General features: G+C 49.2%; 1 protein-coding gene across 1 annotated transcript in view; it reads left to right on the top strand.

The window, feature by feature from the left end:
• The window catches only part of Twist2 (twist family bHLH transcription factor 2), a 50,641-nt gene extending 35,556 nt beyond the window's left edge, over positions 1–15,085 (top strand). The window contains exon 2 of the mRNA XM_057762631.1: positions 14,456–15,085. The gene's annotated coding sequence lies outside the window, so the exon portion shown is untranslated. The remainder of the gene's footprint in view (positions 1–14,455) is intronic.
• The last annotated feature ends 1,158 nt before the right edge of the window (positions 15,086–16,243 follow it).

Raw genomic sequence — 16,243 nt, 5'->3', positions numbered from 1 at the left:
CACTTCTTACTCCGGTTTTCACAAATGATCAGATCGTGCCAGGGTTTGGCCAGGACTTCATGTGAGCCCAGGACGTGGCTCAGAGAGATCAGATTTCCTTAAAGTCACAAGATTAGAAGGCAGAAAAGCTCTGGCCGTCTTGCGCTTTCCATAAGTATTATTTCGAGTTTTTATCTGTGGTACAGATTTATTACCTTATTTTCAGAGTCCTGCCTCGGGTGAGGGTTTTGTGGATTTTCTTCCCCCTCTTGGTTTACTTTCATCCGTTTTTATTTGATTGCGGGGCAGTGTTTTGTTTAAAGTGAATTCAACCTGAATTCTTCAAAGCCGCGCAGGACATCTGCATCACATCTATTACTGACCAAGCTTGATTAAAGGGAACCTGGGAGGGAAGGTGAATTTTTGGATCAAGGCCTTAGAGTAGATGGCTGAACTTGCTTATAAAATCGACATTAAAACCTTTTTTGCATATTCATGGGATCCGTCTTGGCAAAAGAATTGACTATAGAATGTTAATACGGAGTTCAGCTCTTAATTAAAAGCTTTTAATGGGCAGTTAGGACAGGGTTGGTACTGACGTAGAGCAGCCCTGGTTTTCTCATGAAGTTTGTAGCAAACGCTTGGATACCACAGGTGTTGCCTCAGCTCTGTTGGTTCCAAGATTTTGTTTGGTATTTCAGGCTCTGAGCATTGCTATTGTTCTGATAAAAGTCACCTCAGGATTCCAAGCTTAAGAATATTGTCCCTCTCAATAGGACAAAAAAAATGTGAGAACATGTTTTTGTGGATCTAAGAGTCCCATAAATGACTTCCAGGCCAAGTGCATCAGAGACAAAGAAACTGGAGGGGTCTTAGACAGTCAGTGGCCACGTACGGTCTTCAAAAAACTGCTCTGCTTGGACATGTCCACACACCCCACCTTCCTAGTGTCAGCAGACCTGTGGATGTCCCTCCCAGAGGGACAGATAGGGGAGGGATGCTGAAGCCAGCCAAGAAGAAGCACTGGGTCTGACTGACTGATTCAGGTTCCAGTATTCACAGTGACTTCCTGGTGGTGAACTAGTCAGGACCATGAGAGTTTCGAGTTCTTGCCCCAACCCATGAGCTCAGTAACTAATGACTAGAGCAAACGAGGCATAAGTTATCCCTTTTAGAGAAGAAATGTGTCGGGGTGTGTGTGTGTGTGTGTGTGTGTATACCATGCATGTATATATAAGCCTATATGTGTACATGTGTGAGTGTGTATATGTGTGTTTGCATGTGTGTGCATGTATATGTATGTGTATACATGCATGTGAGTACATATGCCTTTACACATGGTGTTTCATATATATGAGTTTACACATGTAATACACACACATATTAATACACACATACACATATATATATTCGTACATATGCATATGTGCATGTTGCCTATAAACAAATTCTTCCTATCTAGGATTGGAAACATTTGAAAGTGATTTTGTCTGTCCATGTAGCATTAACAGCCACATACATAGCAGTTCTATTACAGTAGGGGCTCTATGCTCTATGCCATCAAGAAATGATGTAAAGTCTATTGACATTTTTTGGTCAAAGCACAGAAACCTCTTTTACTGAAGTCTGCAGGAGGATGTGTGGGCACTCTGCAAATACCGTTCCATTTCTCGTGAGGGACTTAAGCATTCACAAGTCTTTTATTCTCTGGAGATCCTGGGATACCTAGGGATGATTCTATATGTCACTTCTCTGTGATACCAAGGCATGAAAGTCCTATGGTCTGTTCTTTGATAACCTCTCCCCCTCGGTCCTTGCTTTCTCTACCAAGAGCAGAATGCCATGATTGTTTTGTGTAGTCAATGTTTACTGTTAAGTGATGGCTTCCAGGGAAAATTCTGCTTGCACTCAGACGTTTGTGATCTTTGGTATTACGTCACCTTGGAGGAACAGGTACCTATAATCCCAGAGAAGCCAGCATATGTGACCTGGGGCAGCACTCCTCCTTCATGGGCTGATGGCCTCTTTTGTTAGAAGCTGCTCTGGAACTCATGGGTCCTACAGAGCTCTTAACCTGCAGTGACATCAGTCACGTGCTAGGTGTCTTCTCCTCGGCTTCCGGGAAGCTTGCACTGCCCATTTTACAGATGAGACAAGGATTGCAGAGGGAGACACCCCAACCTGTCCCTGAGGTATTGGCATGTAGGAGTGGAGAGATCCCTACATGGAAGTGGGCCTGACTCAGCCTGTGCGTGCATGGAGGCCCCAGGGAGGGTGGTCCCACCCTTATGTATGCCATCAGGTAAGATAAATAGAGAAAACACTGATGGAGATGCTGTAGGAAGGAAGTTGACCCTTTCTGTAGGTGGACATCCTGGGCAAAAGCCGATGTGATCTCCCCATGGGCCAGAGAGGCAAGACCACCAAGGATGTCATTTGCTGGGTCCATAGGGTACCTGTCACCCTGGGAACCATGTCTACAGTTCTTTGAGGAGTGATTGCCCTGAAAACCATACCCACAGAGCCCGGGGGTTCCAGGAGCTGACGCTAAGGACATAGGGTATGTTGCTTGCTGTTACTAAGTACATAGTTCTCGTGGTTCTCACCTTGACTCCCAGAGTTCTAGAAACCAGGATCGTTCTGCATCCATAATTGGTTCTCACCGAGGCTTTCTTCTCTAGAAACAGGACCAGGGATGCATACAGATGTGTTATCATCCATTCTTGTCACTTTTTACTTATGAGAAGATTCACTGTTTAGGAAAATGCAAAGTCATTGTTTCCCTATTTATAAAACACTTGGAAAGCAAAAAGTAAATGCATAAAACTCATTTCAGTAGGTCAGCACTTATGAACATAGGATTTTAATTCAGAATATTAATTAATATTTAACAATTATAAACATTTGTCTGGATGTCTCCACTTCATGCAAGTGGTGTGAGGTGACAGGGCATCTGTTCAGGGAGACACTCACAGAGCCTTTCCCCAGCTCTCCTGGCGCTGTGTCTCTGAGCGCTGTGCGAGGCTTGCTGGATGCCTGCTTCTGCCTCCCTGCTTTTGTTCCTCCGCTTGGCTAAGGGGACTGTGCACGGACTTGCAGGACCTCAGGGGTGGGGGGTCATGTTAACATGTGGACCTCCAAATACCTCCTTGGTGAGAGTGTCGCATGCCTTCAGCCAAACAAAGCATGGGGCTTGACACAGAAAGAGGACCAAGTTGTCAGCCACCAGAGTCCGGATACATTCTCTGTTCACCCATTCAGACTGTTCCTAAGTCATCTTCCCCTCTCTGTTCCTCCCTCCCCCCTTACAGTCCAGCCTTTGGCCCTTCTTTGTCTTGTACTGTGGGCCAGCCCTCTGGACAGAAGGGGCTACTACCTGCCTGCTTGAATGCCTCTTGCAGTAGGTTCCCACTTTACCTCCTACAAGAATGCTCCTTCCCAGACACTTTTCTCAGCTTGCTCTGTGAGTTCTATCATAGGCAGGAAGCATAAAGCTGCAGAATTGGACCCTGGAGACCCAGGTTCAAATCCCAGTAGAGCAAGTTACCCAGATTTCACATGGATGGTTGTATTTCTCTCTCTTCTTTGGAAGCTGAGCTACTCCTGGGTCTGTGTGGGCTAATCAATGTGGCCTCTGTGACTCCCCACAGGCCTGGTTGAGTCTGTATCCCCAATCTTCTGGTCCATTAAGGTATCTCTCGTCACTGGGGCACATGTCTTCTGACCAGACTTAACTCTACAATGCATATCAAATATGTCGATCCCATCTCCATGGTGTTATATAGGGTCCCATGTCTCTCTGGTCCCTCAACAAAGTGATATTGGCTCACCCCAGATCCTCACCCTCGCCTGCTTGGCTGGACCTCATTTCTCTGTCCGGGCCCTTCTTGCCCCGTCTTCAGGTAGTGCGGCTGGTTTTCAAGACCTTGCCGTGCTCCACTGCATTCCTGTGTCTGGAATGTATGTTGACTGTTTTCCATACCACAACACTGCAGTCCTGAGTGGACTTACATGCCTGCATCATTGGGACGCTCCTGGTATGTTTGCTGTAATTTGCTGTACTGTCTATCCCTCAAGTGTGCAGCGAGCTGGTTCAGCATGGTCCCAGCTGTGGTCATCTCTGCATGCTGCATGCATACAGCTGTCCTTCAGATTCTGCTGAGCTGGTGCTGCCGCAGGGGGCAAGCAGGTGTTCCTTGCCTCCCCCTGAATGCATTTGCTCAGTTAACGCCCCAGAGTTTGCTCTTACGTGTCAGGCGCCTTGCCTGTGAAATAGTGTTTCCGGCCAAGACTTGTGTTCTGGCTGCCCGTCTTAGTCCACCTGTGTCCCGTGTTCTTTCTGTCTCTGAGATGACAATGTTTGACTAGATGGTCCCTGAAGGAGTCTCTGTCCCCAGCAGACTGGGATGGGGCAGTTTTTCATCCTCCTTTCCCTCCCCTGGGCTTTATGTGGGAGCTGATTCTGTGACATCTGAGGAAGTCGTAAGTCACTGGTGAAGTCGTTCCTGGATGTGGAAGCCACTGGGCTTGGAAAGGGGTCAACTCCTCTCTGGTGATCTGACTCACTGGGGTTCTGAGGCAGAGGAATTTCCCCTTTGCAGCCTCTCAATGGCCTCTGAGGAAGAAAAGTCAGGTGTCACCGAGCAGGAGGCTACCAGTAAAACAGGGGGTGTGGCAGCTCCCACCAGATGGACAAAGGGATGGGGCGAGCTCCCGGGATGCGGGGTCATCAGTTGGTGGTGGCTGGAGAGTGGCTGTGGAGCGACACTGGGAGAGAAGCCAACTTCTCCAGTTGTTTTGCACCATGTGGTCGAGCCATTCCAAAAAGTCAGCCTGGAGTCTCTGGAGGAGGGAGTCAAGTCCAATGAGAAAGCGAGTGTGAGGGAAAGCGGGAATGAGAGAAATGGCGGGGGTCCCGTTTTTCACACGTGGCAAGCTCAGGCCATATGCATGCGTGGTCGTGGCGCTAGAGAGAGAGAAGAGGCAGAGAAGACCTGTCTGGCCACCTATGCCCGCCTTCCCTCTAATCCTTCCTGAAAATGACTCTCCTGTGTGGGCTCAAGAGTGCCAGGATATTGTCACCCAGAGATCTCTGAAAACCTCAGAGCCTTCACCATCACAGGCAGAACCAGAGCAGCAGGTTCCAACATGGCGCATATATTTCCGAGCCCCACCCTGAACCTGGGAGGGTTTTGGAGACCGCCATCCTCCCAGGGACTCTGGGAGCTTCATGCAGGCAGGAGGAGATACGATATCACCCATGGGTTAACGACCCATGGCGGTAGAGAGGTGTGACATCATAGAGGGTTAAAAGACGCCCTCCTCTATCAGTGCCGCTCCCGTCTCTGTCTGGCCAACTTTGCTGAGCGCTGTGGCTAGTGTCACAGTCTCCTCATTATCTGATGAGATACCCAGCTGAGCTCTGGCCCAGCTCTCCAGGAGCCCACAAAGGAGACCACACAGCCGCTGCTTCAGGTAGGCGAGGGCTACAATAGCCCTTTGAAGGGTAGGAACCTCCTGTGAGGGGCCCGGGCACAGCCACCCAGAGGAAACTATAAAAACAAATGAATCCCAGAAGGCCCATTGCTTTGCAATTTTCATTTGCCTCAGAGAAAGAACAGCCTGTCTCTGTCCCCGCTCCGTGGCCCCACAGACATCCTTCATCCTGGAGAAGTGCCCCCCACCCCCATCTTCAAGCTCCTCCCATGTCTCTTTCAGAAGCTCACTCAGACCGGTGGTGGGCCAGGTTTTCAAGGCCAGTCTTGGGGCTCTATGCTCTACCTATATGACCTCCCCGCTACCCAAGTCACCCAGAGAGCTCTCAGAGGTACGAGTGGGCAGGCATATTGTCTGGGAGGAAAGGAGGCCCAACTGTTACACACCCCACATTTATCCTCTAAATCTCCACTGGTCACTCCCACCCAGCACCAGGCACCCAGTTCCTAGTACCCAGCACCTGGCACCCAGTTCCTAATACCCAGCATCCAGCAAGGGAGCTGGCTCGTTCCTCCTGACTTGCCAGAGCCCTAAGGATCCAGGTTAATGTGGCTTGCGGTTCTTGAGAGGCAGCCTGTTTATCTACCGTTATTTGCTGTCTCTGACCCACTGGGCCTTGCCCTCAGCTGAGCTGGCTGTGAGGATCTGGAATGGAAGAAGATTCTACCGTTAGAAGGAAAACATGCTGCTTCCTCCCTGGCTGTGCACAGGCATTTGTCAAAAGGACAGCTTTCTGGAGGAGACAGTAACAGGGGTGAGTGTGTGTGTGGAGCTTGGGGCTGGCAGCAAGCCTGAGGCTGCCCAGAGCTGGCTCCTCCTCAGAGGCCCAGCGCTCTCCTTGAAGCTCTCACCCAATGGGGAATGAAGCCTTTCAGCTAAGAGAGGTGACTCAGGGCTTATCTCCAATATCTCAGTGCATGCCATTTTCAGATGAATGATCCCTCAGCGTGGCCAGCAGTGTCCACTGCGTGGCCCACGTGAGGCTGCCTGAGAAACCCAAGGCCCATATGTCTGGGATCCTTGAAATTGGCTGGCACAATCTCAGGTTGGGGGCCACAGTGGGGCCAGGCCCAGACAAGAAACAGAGAAATGCCCACGTCCTTGCTTCTGCAACTACTCTAGCCTTTTCTGCAATGCGGGCTGTCTCAGTCTAACGTGTGTTACATGGGCCGTCTCAGTCTCCGTTTAACTCTGAATAGGGCTGGGCTGCTACTGGATATGAACGCCAAACTCCGCATGCTCAGAAGCAGCCTAGAAGAGCTGGAAATTTTGATCTCCACAGGTGGTGTCTGGGACCCCAAATGACAGCTGATAGGCTCCCGGGTCAGGCAGCAGAATTCAGACTCACTATGGGTCTGGTGTGCCAGTCTGAGGCCTGCAGCTGCCTGATGGGGGAGGGGGACTCTTTTTATCCAGGGCTCCTTCCACCTCTCTGTCAAGGTGGGAAAAGCGTTCTGGCGGCCAGCTTTGAGAAGGCACACATGTCAGCACAGACCTGATCTTGGGGTCTTAGAGGTCCCCCCAGGGTGGGGAAGGGAGCTGGCTTGAGGGCGGAGTCAGCAGTTCTTCCGCTGCCCTTCTGTCTTCCTTTAGAGGGTGACTGCTCAGTACTCTGCAGCTCCTTTGTCTCCCTACAGTATGGAGGATGAGACCAGCAGATAGGACTTGCGTTTCCTGCCACCACCACCACCCCCAGCCCAAGCATGAAGCTGCCACTGGCTTAGTAAAGCCTGTCTTTCCACCATTGCTCTTGGCTCTCCCCGAGCTTTTCTCAGTCTGTCCGGGACCAGGCCTCTTGCAGTAGGAAGCCACTGATCACCGGTCATGGTTGGAGGCCCTGTTCTGAGCTCTGCAAGCTGCTAGGTCCTCTCTGGTCTCTTTATTGTGTCCCTTCCCTCAACAGCAACTAAGTGCAAATCAGGTGCTCTTGGCAAGTGTCTTGGTTACTGATCTATTGCTGTGATGAAATGCTATGGCCTTAGCAGAAAGCATTTATCTGGAAACGTGTTTACAGCTTCATAGTCCATGGTGATCTTGGTGGGAAGCAGACCGGCATGGCATTGGAGCAGTAGCTGAGAGTTTTACATCCTGATTCCCCACACAGTAGGCAGAGAAGGAGATGCGGAAAGGGAGAGAAGGAACCACACTCCCCAGGCCTCCTCACTCTTGAGTAGATGTTGGGGTTCAGCCCAGGATCTAGCTGTAGACCCGTCACCCTGGCCTTGATGTAGGGATTTTCACTGTCCCTAAGTCCCCAGGTTCCCTGTAGCTTGCTATCTGTTCTAAATTCATGGATTTAACATTTTTTGTTCATTTGGAATTGATTCTTAAAAGTATTGCTGAGGCCAACACTTGTAATCCCAGTGTTTTGAAGGCTGAGGCAGGAGGATTGAGAATTCAAGGCCAGCCTGGTCTATGTGCTGAGACCCTACCTTCAACATTGACCAAAACAACAAAAGTCTAACTTGGTTTGCTGATGCCTTAGGGTTTTTAATTCAGATGCATGGATGAACATTCCATCCTTTGGGTCTTGCACCATTGCACTGGTGTCTGACCAGGTTTGGTGTTTTGTGGCAGGGAGGCTGTAATTGGCACAGAGCATAGAGGAGAAATCTCCATGCTATCAATCTAAAATGGCTGTAAAAATTAGACTCTAAGGCTGGGCAATGGTGGCACACGTTTTTAATCCCAGCACTTGGAAGGCAGAGGCAGGCGGATCTCTGTGAGTTCAAGGCCAGCCTGGTCTACAAGAGCTAGTTCCAGGACAGGCTCCAAAGCTACAAAGGAACTCTGTCTCGAAAAACATAAACAAAAAAAATTAGACTCTAAGATAAATAGGCATGAGAAAAAAAAAAAAAACAGGAAATGTACCCTCTTGCTTACATTGTGAAATAGTTGAAGTCACAGAGGTAGAAACTACTGTCCTTTGGCTTCTGTTAAATCCACTGTGAGCCGAGTTCAGTTGTTCACATGGACCCATACAGACCTTTGGTAAATGGGCATTTTAGTTGGCAGTTAGTCATGGGTCCATTCTGGGTTCCTGAGGTTCTCCCCCGTCCCCAGCTGGGTTTGGTAGATAGAGCCTTGCAGCAATTAAGAGACTGACCTTCTGAGAGTGATGGCTCACACTTGTAATCCCAGCACTTCGGATGCAGGAAGCTTGCAAATTTCAGGGCAACGTGGGCAGCGCTCTAGTGGGTGCGGGGGCAGCTCACAGATGGACCACCCAGCCCGAGCACCTGCTGGTGGCATTTCCTGCTGCAACCTCGCGAAGACACAATCAGTGTTACCAGCACCCAAAGGGATCCTAATCTAAGAGGCTGCTCCAGACCCTGTCAGTCTCCCAGCCCAGCCCACAGTGACTCTGCAGGTCCCCTATCTTTCTCGCCCTCCATTTGGTAGTGGGGGTACCTGCACTGTCTCTCGTCATACTTGTGGAGGAAGAAAACTGGACACCCAAGCAAGGTCCCATTAGTCCCATAGCTGTGACATCCAGTCTCCCTGGTACCTACTTTGCCCACCAAGACTGAACTTCAAGAATTGTTGTCTGGTAGGGACACAACTGGGAAGCCACTGTGAGTCTGACTGGTCTTGTTCCTTTTTGGGTCTGAATTCCTATAGGTTTTTCTTTGTCTCAGAATCCAGAAATTTTGTTGTTGGCATGGTCCCCTTTTCCTTCCAGATCCAAGTCCCCCTTTAATCTGAAGGCTTTTCTATTGACTGAGTTCATGTTCCTCATCTCACTCCTTAATGGCTGACACCCATCTCCAGGACAGGGAGGCTCCCCAGAAGTGTCTGACCTCAGGACTTGCTCCCCAATGTCTACTTTCATTACCTCCTTGATTAAAACCATTTCCTATCTTCAAAGGGAAACAAAGACTCTTGGAAGCTCCAGAAAGCTGAGGAGTGAAGTGTTTCTCTGTGTAACAGTCCTAGCTGTCCTGGAACTCACTCTGTAGGCCAGGCTGGTCTTAAACTCACAGAGATCCGTCTGCCTCTGCCTCCCAAGTCCTGGGATTAAAGGAATGTGCTACCACCACCCAGCTCCCAAGAGTCTTTTTTCATAGTTTTGAACCTGCTCTTTCCCTTTCAGAGCAGACCGCCTTCTTCCCTGGGGCCTCCTCGTGGGTGCTCCTCATGGACATCTCTGTTCTTGACCCCGTGTGCGTGATGTGTCTTCTTGGATCGTTGCTTGCTCCGATTTAGGGACTCCTGATTGATGATGCTATTTTCTGCCTCTCTCCAACCACCCCATTGGTGGTTGGTGTGGGCAGCTCAGAAGTTGTGTCCAGACTCATGCAGAACAGAAAGGGTCCCAACTGGAAAACAGGACTCTCTGGAAGCCCAAGTGCTCCCCAAGTGGGGTGAGCAACGGGGCCCATGTGCACTGAAGCCATCCCCAGTTTCCAATCCAGCTGACTCCTACCCAGCCTGCCATTGGCTTTAGGGATAGCAGGGTGTCGGTATAAGACATAGAAAGCAGGACAGCAGGAGCAGGCTGGCAGGGGCTGACCCATTCGAACAAACTGAAAGGCCTTAAGGTCCAGTGGACCAAAGTTCATCCTTTTCTCATTCTAGGGGCAAAGGGGTCAATTAATACCTTAACCCTGGGCTTCCTCCTGCTGTAGATGATGGCCGCACCTGTGTTTCTGTGGTCACTTCCTCTTCCACCTCTGGGGGTACCACATGAGAAACCCAGATGTGTTATGTGCTTATGTGTGTGTGTATGCATGCATGTGTGTTTTTATACATGTGTGTATATATATTGTGTGTGTGAACAAGTGTGTATGAGTGTATGTATGTGTATATATGTGTGCTATACTTGTGTGTATATGTGTTCATGTGTGTATACATATGGGCACATGCATGTATCACATGTGTGTGCACACCCATGCATGTGTATTGTATACATGTGTATGTATGTGTCTTTATGTATGTGTGCATACATGTGTGCACATACATGTATGTGCATGCATTGTGTGCATGCACGTGTGTTTATGCATGTGCATATATGTGTGTATGCATGTGTGTATTATTATGTGTATGTGTATGCATGCATTGTGTTTATGAATGTGTGTATGTGTGTACATGCATGTGTATGTGTGTGCATTACATACAAACATGTTTGTGCATGTGTATATGTATGTGCACATATATGTTTGTGTACATGACTATGCATGTCTGTGTGCATGCATGTTTATATGGGTATGCATTCATGCGTGTGCATTCATGTGTGTCTCTTTGTGTGCATATGCCTGCATTGTGCATGTGTGTATACATGCATGTGTGTATGTGTGTGCATGAGTGTCTGTGTGTATGAATGTGTGTTTGCATGTGCACACTGTGTGCTTTTTCTGACAGTCCAGCTAAGCTTCCTCTGCAGCAGCATCTGGCCTGCACTTTCCTTGAGACAGTTTTCGGTGTCTAGTTTATATATGTGTTTCTTCTGCTGTCAGACTCTCTGATTCATCTCAGGCTTTTTAGCCACCGGCACCATTCTTTGCACATGCCAGACACTCAGGCCATGCTGGGGGGTGGATGAGTGTGTGCATGGATGGAAGGAAGGGAAGGGAGGGAAGAAATAGATGGGGGGGGATGAAAGGGCAGACATGGAGCAGACAGACACTTCACAGCCAGAGTGGCATGCCTTCCTTTGGCCAGCACGAGGCCCTTATGATGTCTTAGTACCCAGTGGTCCGATTCAGGGGCCACCGCTCTCAGTCCAGCTGTAGCAGCTCTGCAGCCTACTTGGGGCCAGGCAGGGCCGGGGGCGGGGGGGAGCCACAGGAGGCCCATGCATGGGGCACGGGTAGCCCTGCAGTGGCGAGGCCATCTTGAGCCCAGATGTTTTACATTTGCCCATGTCTACAGACATGTGGGGGTCAAGGTGACATCAAGGGGGTTAGGCTGGGAGGCTCTCAGTCAAGAAGACTAATGAACCTGCCACTTGCTTCTGCCTGAGCCCCAGGCCCCTCCGGCAGATGAAGCCAACCCCAAAACGTACCCTACTGGGACAGCCCCTGCCATTCTGTGCTTTTCATGGACTATCCTGTGCTTCCCCTGGTGGGCTGGCTCAGCTCAGATATCAAAAGCTGCTGTAATTATTTCCTCCCACTGAGGAAGGCTTCCATTTAGCTTTCTCCCCCCGCCCCTATTAATTATCTAATTATGACCACATTCTCCAATAGAGCAGCCTTTGACTCTCTGCCCGGGACCACTTTAAAAGGCTTAAATATTTGGAGTACTCTGAACTTGAAAAAGGGGAGAGAGGGAGGGAGAGGGAGCGAACAAGCACACACGTGTGTGTGTATGTGTGTGTGTGTGTGTGTGTGTGCCTAATTTTAGGGAAAATTTTAGGCTTTCCAGATTGTTGTCCTGATTCCAGGGGAAAGCATTTGGGAGCTTTGACAAGCCCCTCACAGAGTTCAGGTCCTGGGAACAGTATGGTCGAATGTCTGAGACCCTTGCACACCAGTGCAGGTGTGGCAGTGTGGTGTGCTGCCCTGGACTGTCAGTAACAAGTCAGATGCAGCCTCTGCTGTGGCCGCAGCATACCTGGCTGCTCCCACCCTTAGTGACTTCATCACCCACCCCGATGACACTTTCAGGGTGCTGTTGATGCTGACAGCAGCTTGAGCCAGCTCCTATTTCCTCCTCCCCCCTGTGGACTACGTGGTAGTAATGCGACCTTGGACTATGTGGTCACCCCCTCTCATTCTGACCCTCAGTCCAGCATCTAAGCAACTCGCTGCACATCTTCGGGGAACTCAAGGTGGGCATGGATGAGTGGTGGAGACCTGTTGTCAGAACCACTGGACCCTCAAAGACAGGGACATCCCTCCAGCACAGGTGCCCCTTCCCCAGAGAGCTGTCCTCTGTCCTGTCACCTGTCTACACAAACTGCCTTCCAGGCAGTGTGGTTCCAGACTAGCCTTCCTAAGAGAGGACGTATGTATGTCCATATGTGTGTGTGCATGTATGTATGCATGTATGTATGTATGTATGTATGTATGTATGTATGTATGTATGTAAGTGTGTTGCCTCACAGGGGAACACAGCTCTGTCAGCCAGCATGACGTCTGTCGTGCTTCCCATATCGAATGCTGCAGGAAACGGCAGCAGCAGAGGCTGTGCTAGGCGACACCCAGAAGGTTCCCACACCACATCCAGTCAGAGCAGAGTTGGTAAGCGTGAGTTAGCGGCAGGCCTCATTGGCTCCATTTTCACTGATTCACAGGACTTAAAAACCAGTTGTATGACCTTGTAGTGATAGGAGTGTTTTAACTCAGTGATAGCCGAGTGAGCAAGAAACACAACACAATATACACTACACACCTCACTGCACATGTATGCCACTCATACCCACTCTACACTTTATACACAGCACACATATGCTATGTACACACATCACATACCACAACACACACTATACACACATAGCATACACCATACACTGCATACAGACATCACATCTTATGCACTCACATACATATACCACATATATACTATATACACACACTCCACACACACTGTACACACACCACACATACACTATACATACACATCACATACCACACACACACACTGTATATATACATCACACACTGCACACATATCACACACCACACACGCTAAACACATACCACACATATGCTATATACACAACACAGATACACTGTACATACACATCACACACCACCACACCACACACATACACAACACATCACATACCACACGTATGTTATACACACACCACACATACACTATACACACACATTACAGATACACTCTACAGACTCATCCCATACCACCACACCACATACATACTATATACATCACACACTACACATAAACAGTATCACACACATCACACACACACACGCACACACACATTTTCTCCACTCAACCTGTACACGTGTATATGCCCCACACCATGCACAAAAGTGTGTAAATGAACTCCAGGCCTATACAGATGCTGAAGCTATGGTGCTATTAGGTCTCAGCTTATACTTTGGGGGAAAAGGGTTGAGATGCTCATAGGAGTTTTCCGCACATTAATGCAACTTCTTGGGACTCTACCATTATTTCATTTATATTATATTTATTTTATTTATATATATATATTATTTCATATATATATAAATTTTAATTATATATCATTATATAAAGTTTAAGTATAGATTCCCAAGAATTAGCAAAGAGAAACCCATCTGCCTTTGATTTTGTTTTCCTGATCCTCAGCCCATCTTTCCCAGCTCTGGGCAGCTCACCACCTACAGTGGCCTCCCAGCAGCCTCACCCACTGTGGGCGTCTCTCTCAGGGGCCAGCGTGTGGCCCTGAGAAGAATATGGTGCTCTATTTCTGTGGGACAATAGTCTTTTTTTTTTTTTTTTTTTGGTTTTTCGAGACAGGGTTTCTCTGTGGCTTTGGAGCCTGTCCTGGAACTAGCTCTGTAGACCCTGATTGGCCAGTTGCCAGGCAGAAAGAAGAGGCAGGGTGACGAGAACAGGAGAATTCTTGGAAGAGGAAAGTTGCAGTCTGCAGTCATCACCCAGTCAGAGAGGAAGCAAGATGAGAATGCCTTGCTGATGAAAAGTTCCAAGCCACATGACTAACACAGACAAGAATAATGGGCCAATAAAAGGTGTAAGAAAGAGTTAATAAGAAGCCTGAGCTAATAAGCTAGTCAGTTTATGATGACTGTAAACCTCTGTGTGTTTCTTTGGGACTGAACAACTGTGGGACTGGGTGAGACAGAAACCTCAGTCAACACTGTACTGTGTGAACCTTCCAGGACCTGGGAACTCTGAGGTCTGGCCCTGCACCTGCCCAGCTTCTGCAGGGCAGGACAGCTGAGCGTGGTACAAATGATACAGGGCCAGCTCTCCATACCCGCAGCCCCAGGCTCCCTCAGAGAACGGCTGTACTTCCCCAAATGTCAGATGCTGCAACATCTCACCCCCTCTCCTTCTCTTTCAGACCTGCCTGCACATCTCAGGCAGAAGTGGAACCTGATGCGTCCGCGGCTTTGACTTCTGGCACCTGGACAACCTCGTGGTTCCTCATGCCCCCAGTGCCCCAGCTGAGTGTTCAGAGGGGACAGCAATGGCAAGGGACAGCGACCCAGGTTCACATCCTTCTCAGAGATACCCATGGGATGGGCACTAGCCTACCTGCCAGTGACTTTTGTGCCCTCATCTCCTCACCATTGGATTCTCCTCCTGGGTTTTGGTTTGGGGGAGGGGGATCTTTTTGGAAAGCTCTAGATTCAGGAGTGCATTTATAAGGATATGTTGGATTGTATTTGCCTCTAAGTGCCTTTTTTTAATGTATATTTTTAAATAAAACAGAAGTGCATTCTTGTAGAACCTGTTTAAACTGGACCAAGGCTCTCAGAACAAGAACCCAAGACCCCTCCCACCCCAGACCTCCCGTGACTGTTTCGAGGAAGCCTGGAATTCTTGCTCGCACATTCCTGCCCTTTATCTCTCCATGGCCTGCCCAGCTAGCCATTTTTTATATTCCCTGTTCAGTGTATATGTTGCTTATTTGTTTATTTATTGAGATATCTTACCAGCTAAGTGACTGCCACGCGCTGTGTATACTGCTCCACACCCAGGAACAATAAAGAGGCCCGCACAGCCCTGCAGTTGCTCCTCTGTTCTCATCGCTATGCCCGAAACACCTTGTCACTCTAAAGGGGATGAGCAAGGATGAGAGATGTGCATTTGATTCTCCACACGTTACTAGTTGTAGAACTTTCTAGAAGCCAGCAGTGCTGATGTGTGTTAACGCCAATGTCGGCAGACCTAGGCCTGCGAACCAAAGTGTGTTGATTTCTGTCCCTGTGACAATAGAATGAACAAACAAGCAAACAAACAAAACAGGGAGACAACTTGAAAGACGAAATGCGTACTTTGGCTAATGGTTTCAGAAGCTTTAGTGTGTGAGTGGCTGGCCCCATTGCTTTTGTCTGTGGCAAGGCTGTAAACCATGGTGGGAAGAGTGTGATGGAAAAATTGCTCACCTCACAGTGGCCAGTGGTCGGGAAGAAGAGAGAGAGAGAGAAGGGGTCAGGGACCCACCGCTGGAGAAGCCTGGCCAAGTTCACGACCAGGAAACAGCAAAGGCTCCAAATTGTCCCTTTGGAGCAAAACCTCATTCATGTCCCAGGGCACGTGGCTCACGGGTTCTCCTTCCTGGGACAATAGGAGACTATTGGGATGCACATCCTTTGACCGGATCCTGACGGCGACAGCTCTGTGTCACCAGAGGTGGCTGGAGAAGTACCCACGTGAGGGTGCATCTGTAAGACCGTGAAGATGTTAGAGCCGGCGGTGCCCCACTCCTGTGGGCTGTGGGGTCAGAGATCTCTGCATGATGTCCAGGTTCTGTGGAGGGTGAATGTCCTACGGGAAAGAGTACAATCCAGTCACAGGGGTTTCAAATCCAGACACCAACTAGTATGCTCTAAGTCCAGTGACATTTCCAGATGGTGACTACAAAGCAAAAGACACCGAAGGATGGCCACCACCCGTGCAGTAAGACACAGAGGAGAGGCTGGTGCAGTGACCACAGGGCAGACAGCAGAGAGCAGAGGTTTGAGGGATGAGGCCAGAAGGCAGCACGGGCCAAGCCATAAGCAGGTCACGTGTCACATGCGGGGTGACCCTTGGGTTTGTGGAAGGCCATTTATGATATAGGGTACAGGGGATAGAGGGCCTTAGGGGGAAGAACAGAAATGAAGGGTCGTGAGGACAGGCTGGC

Source organism: Chionomys nivalis, chromosome 2, assembly GCF_950005125.1.
Source record: "Chionomys nivalis chromosome 2, mChiNiv1.1, whole genome shotgun sequence".
NCBI lineage: Eukaryota > Metazoa > Chordata > Mammalia > Rodentia > Cricetidae > Chionomys > Chionomys nivalis.
Note: the sequence above shows the minus strand (reverse complement) of the source record. Positions and strands in the feature narration are given on the sequence as shown.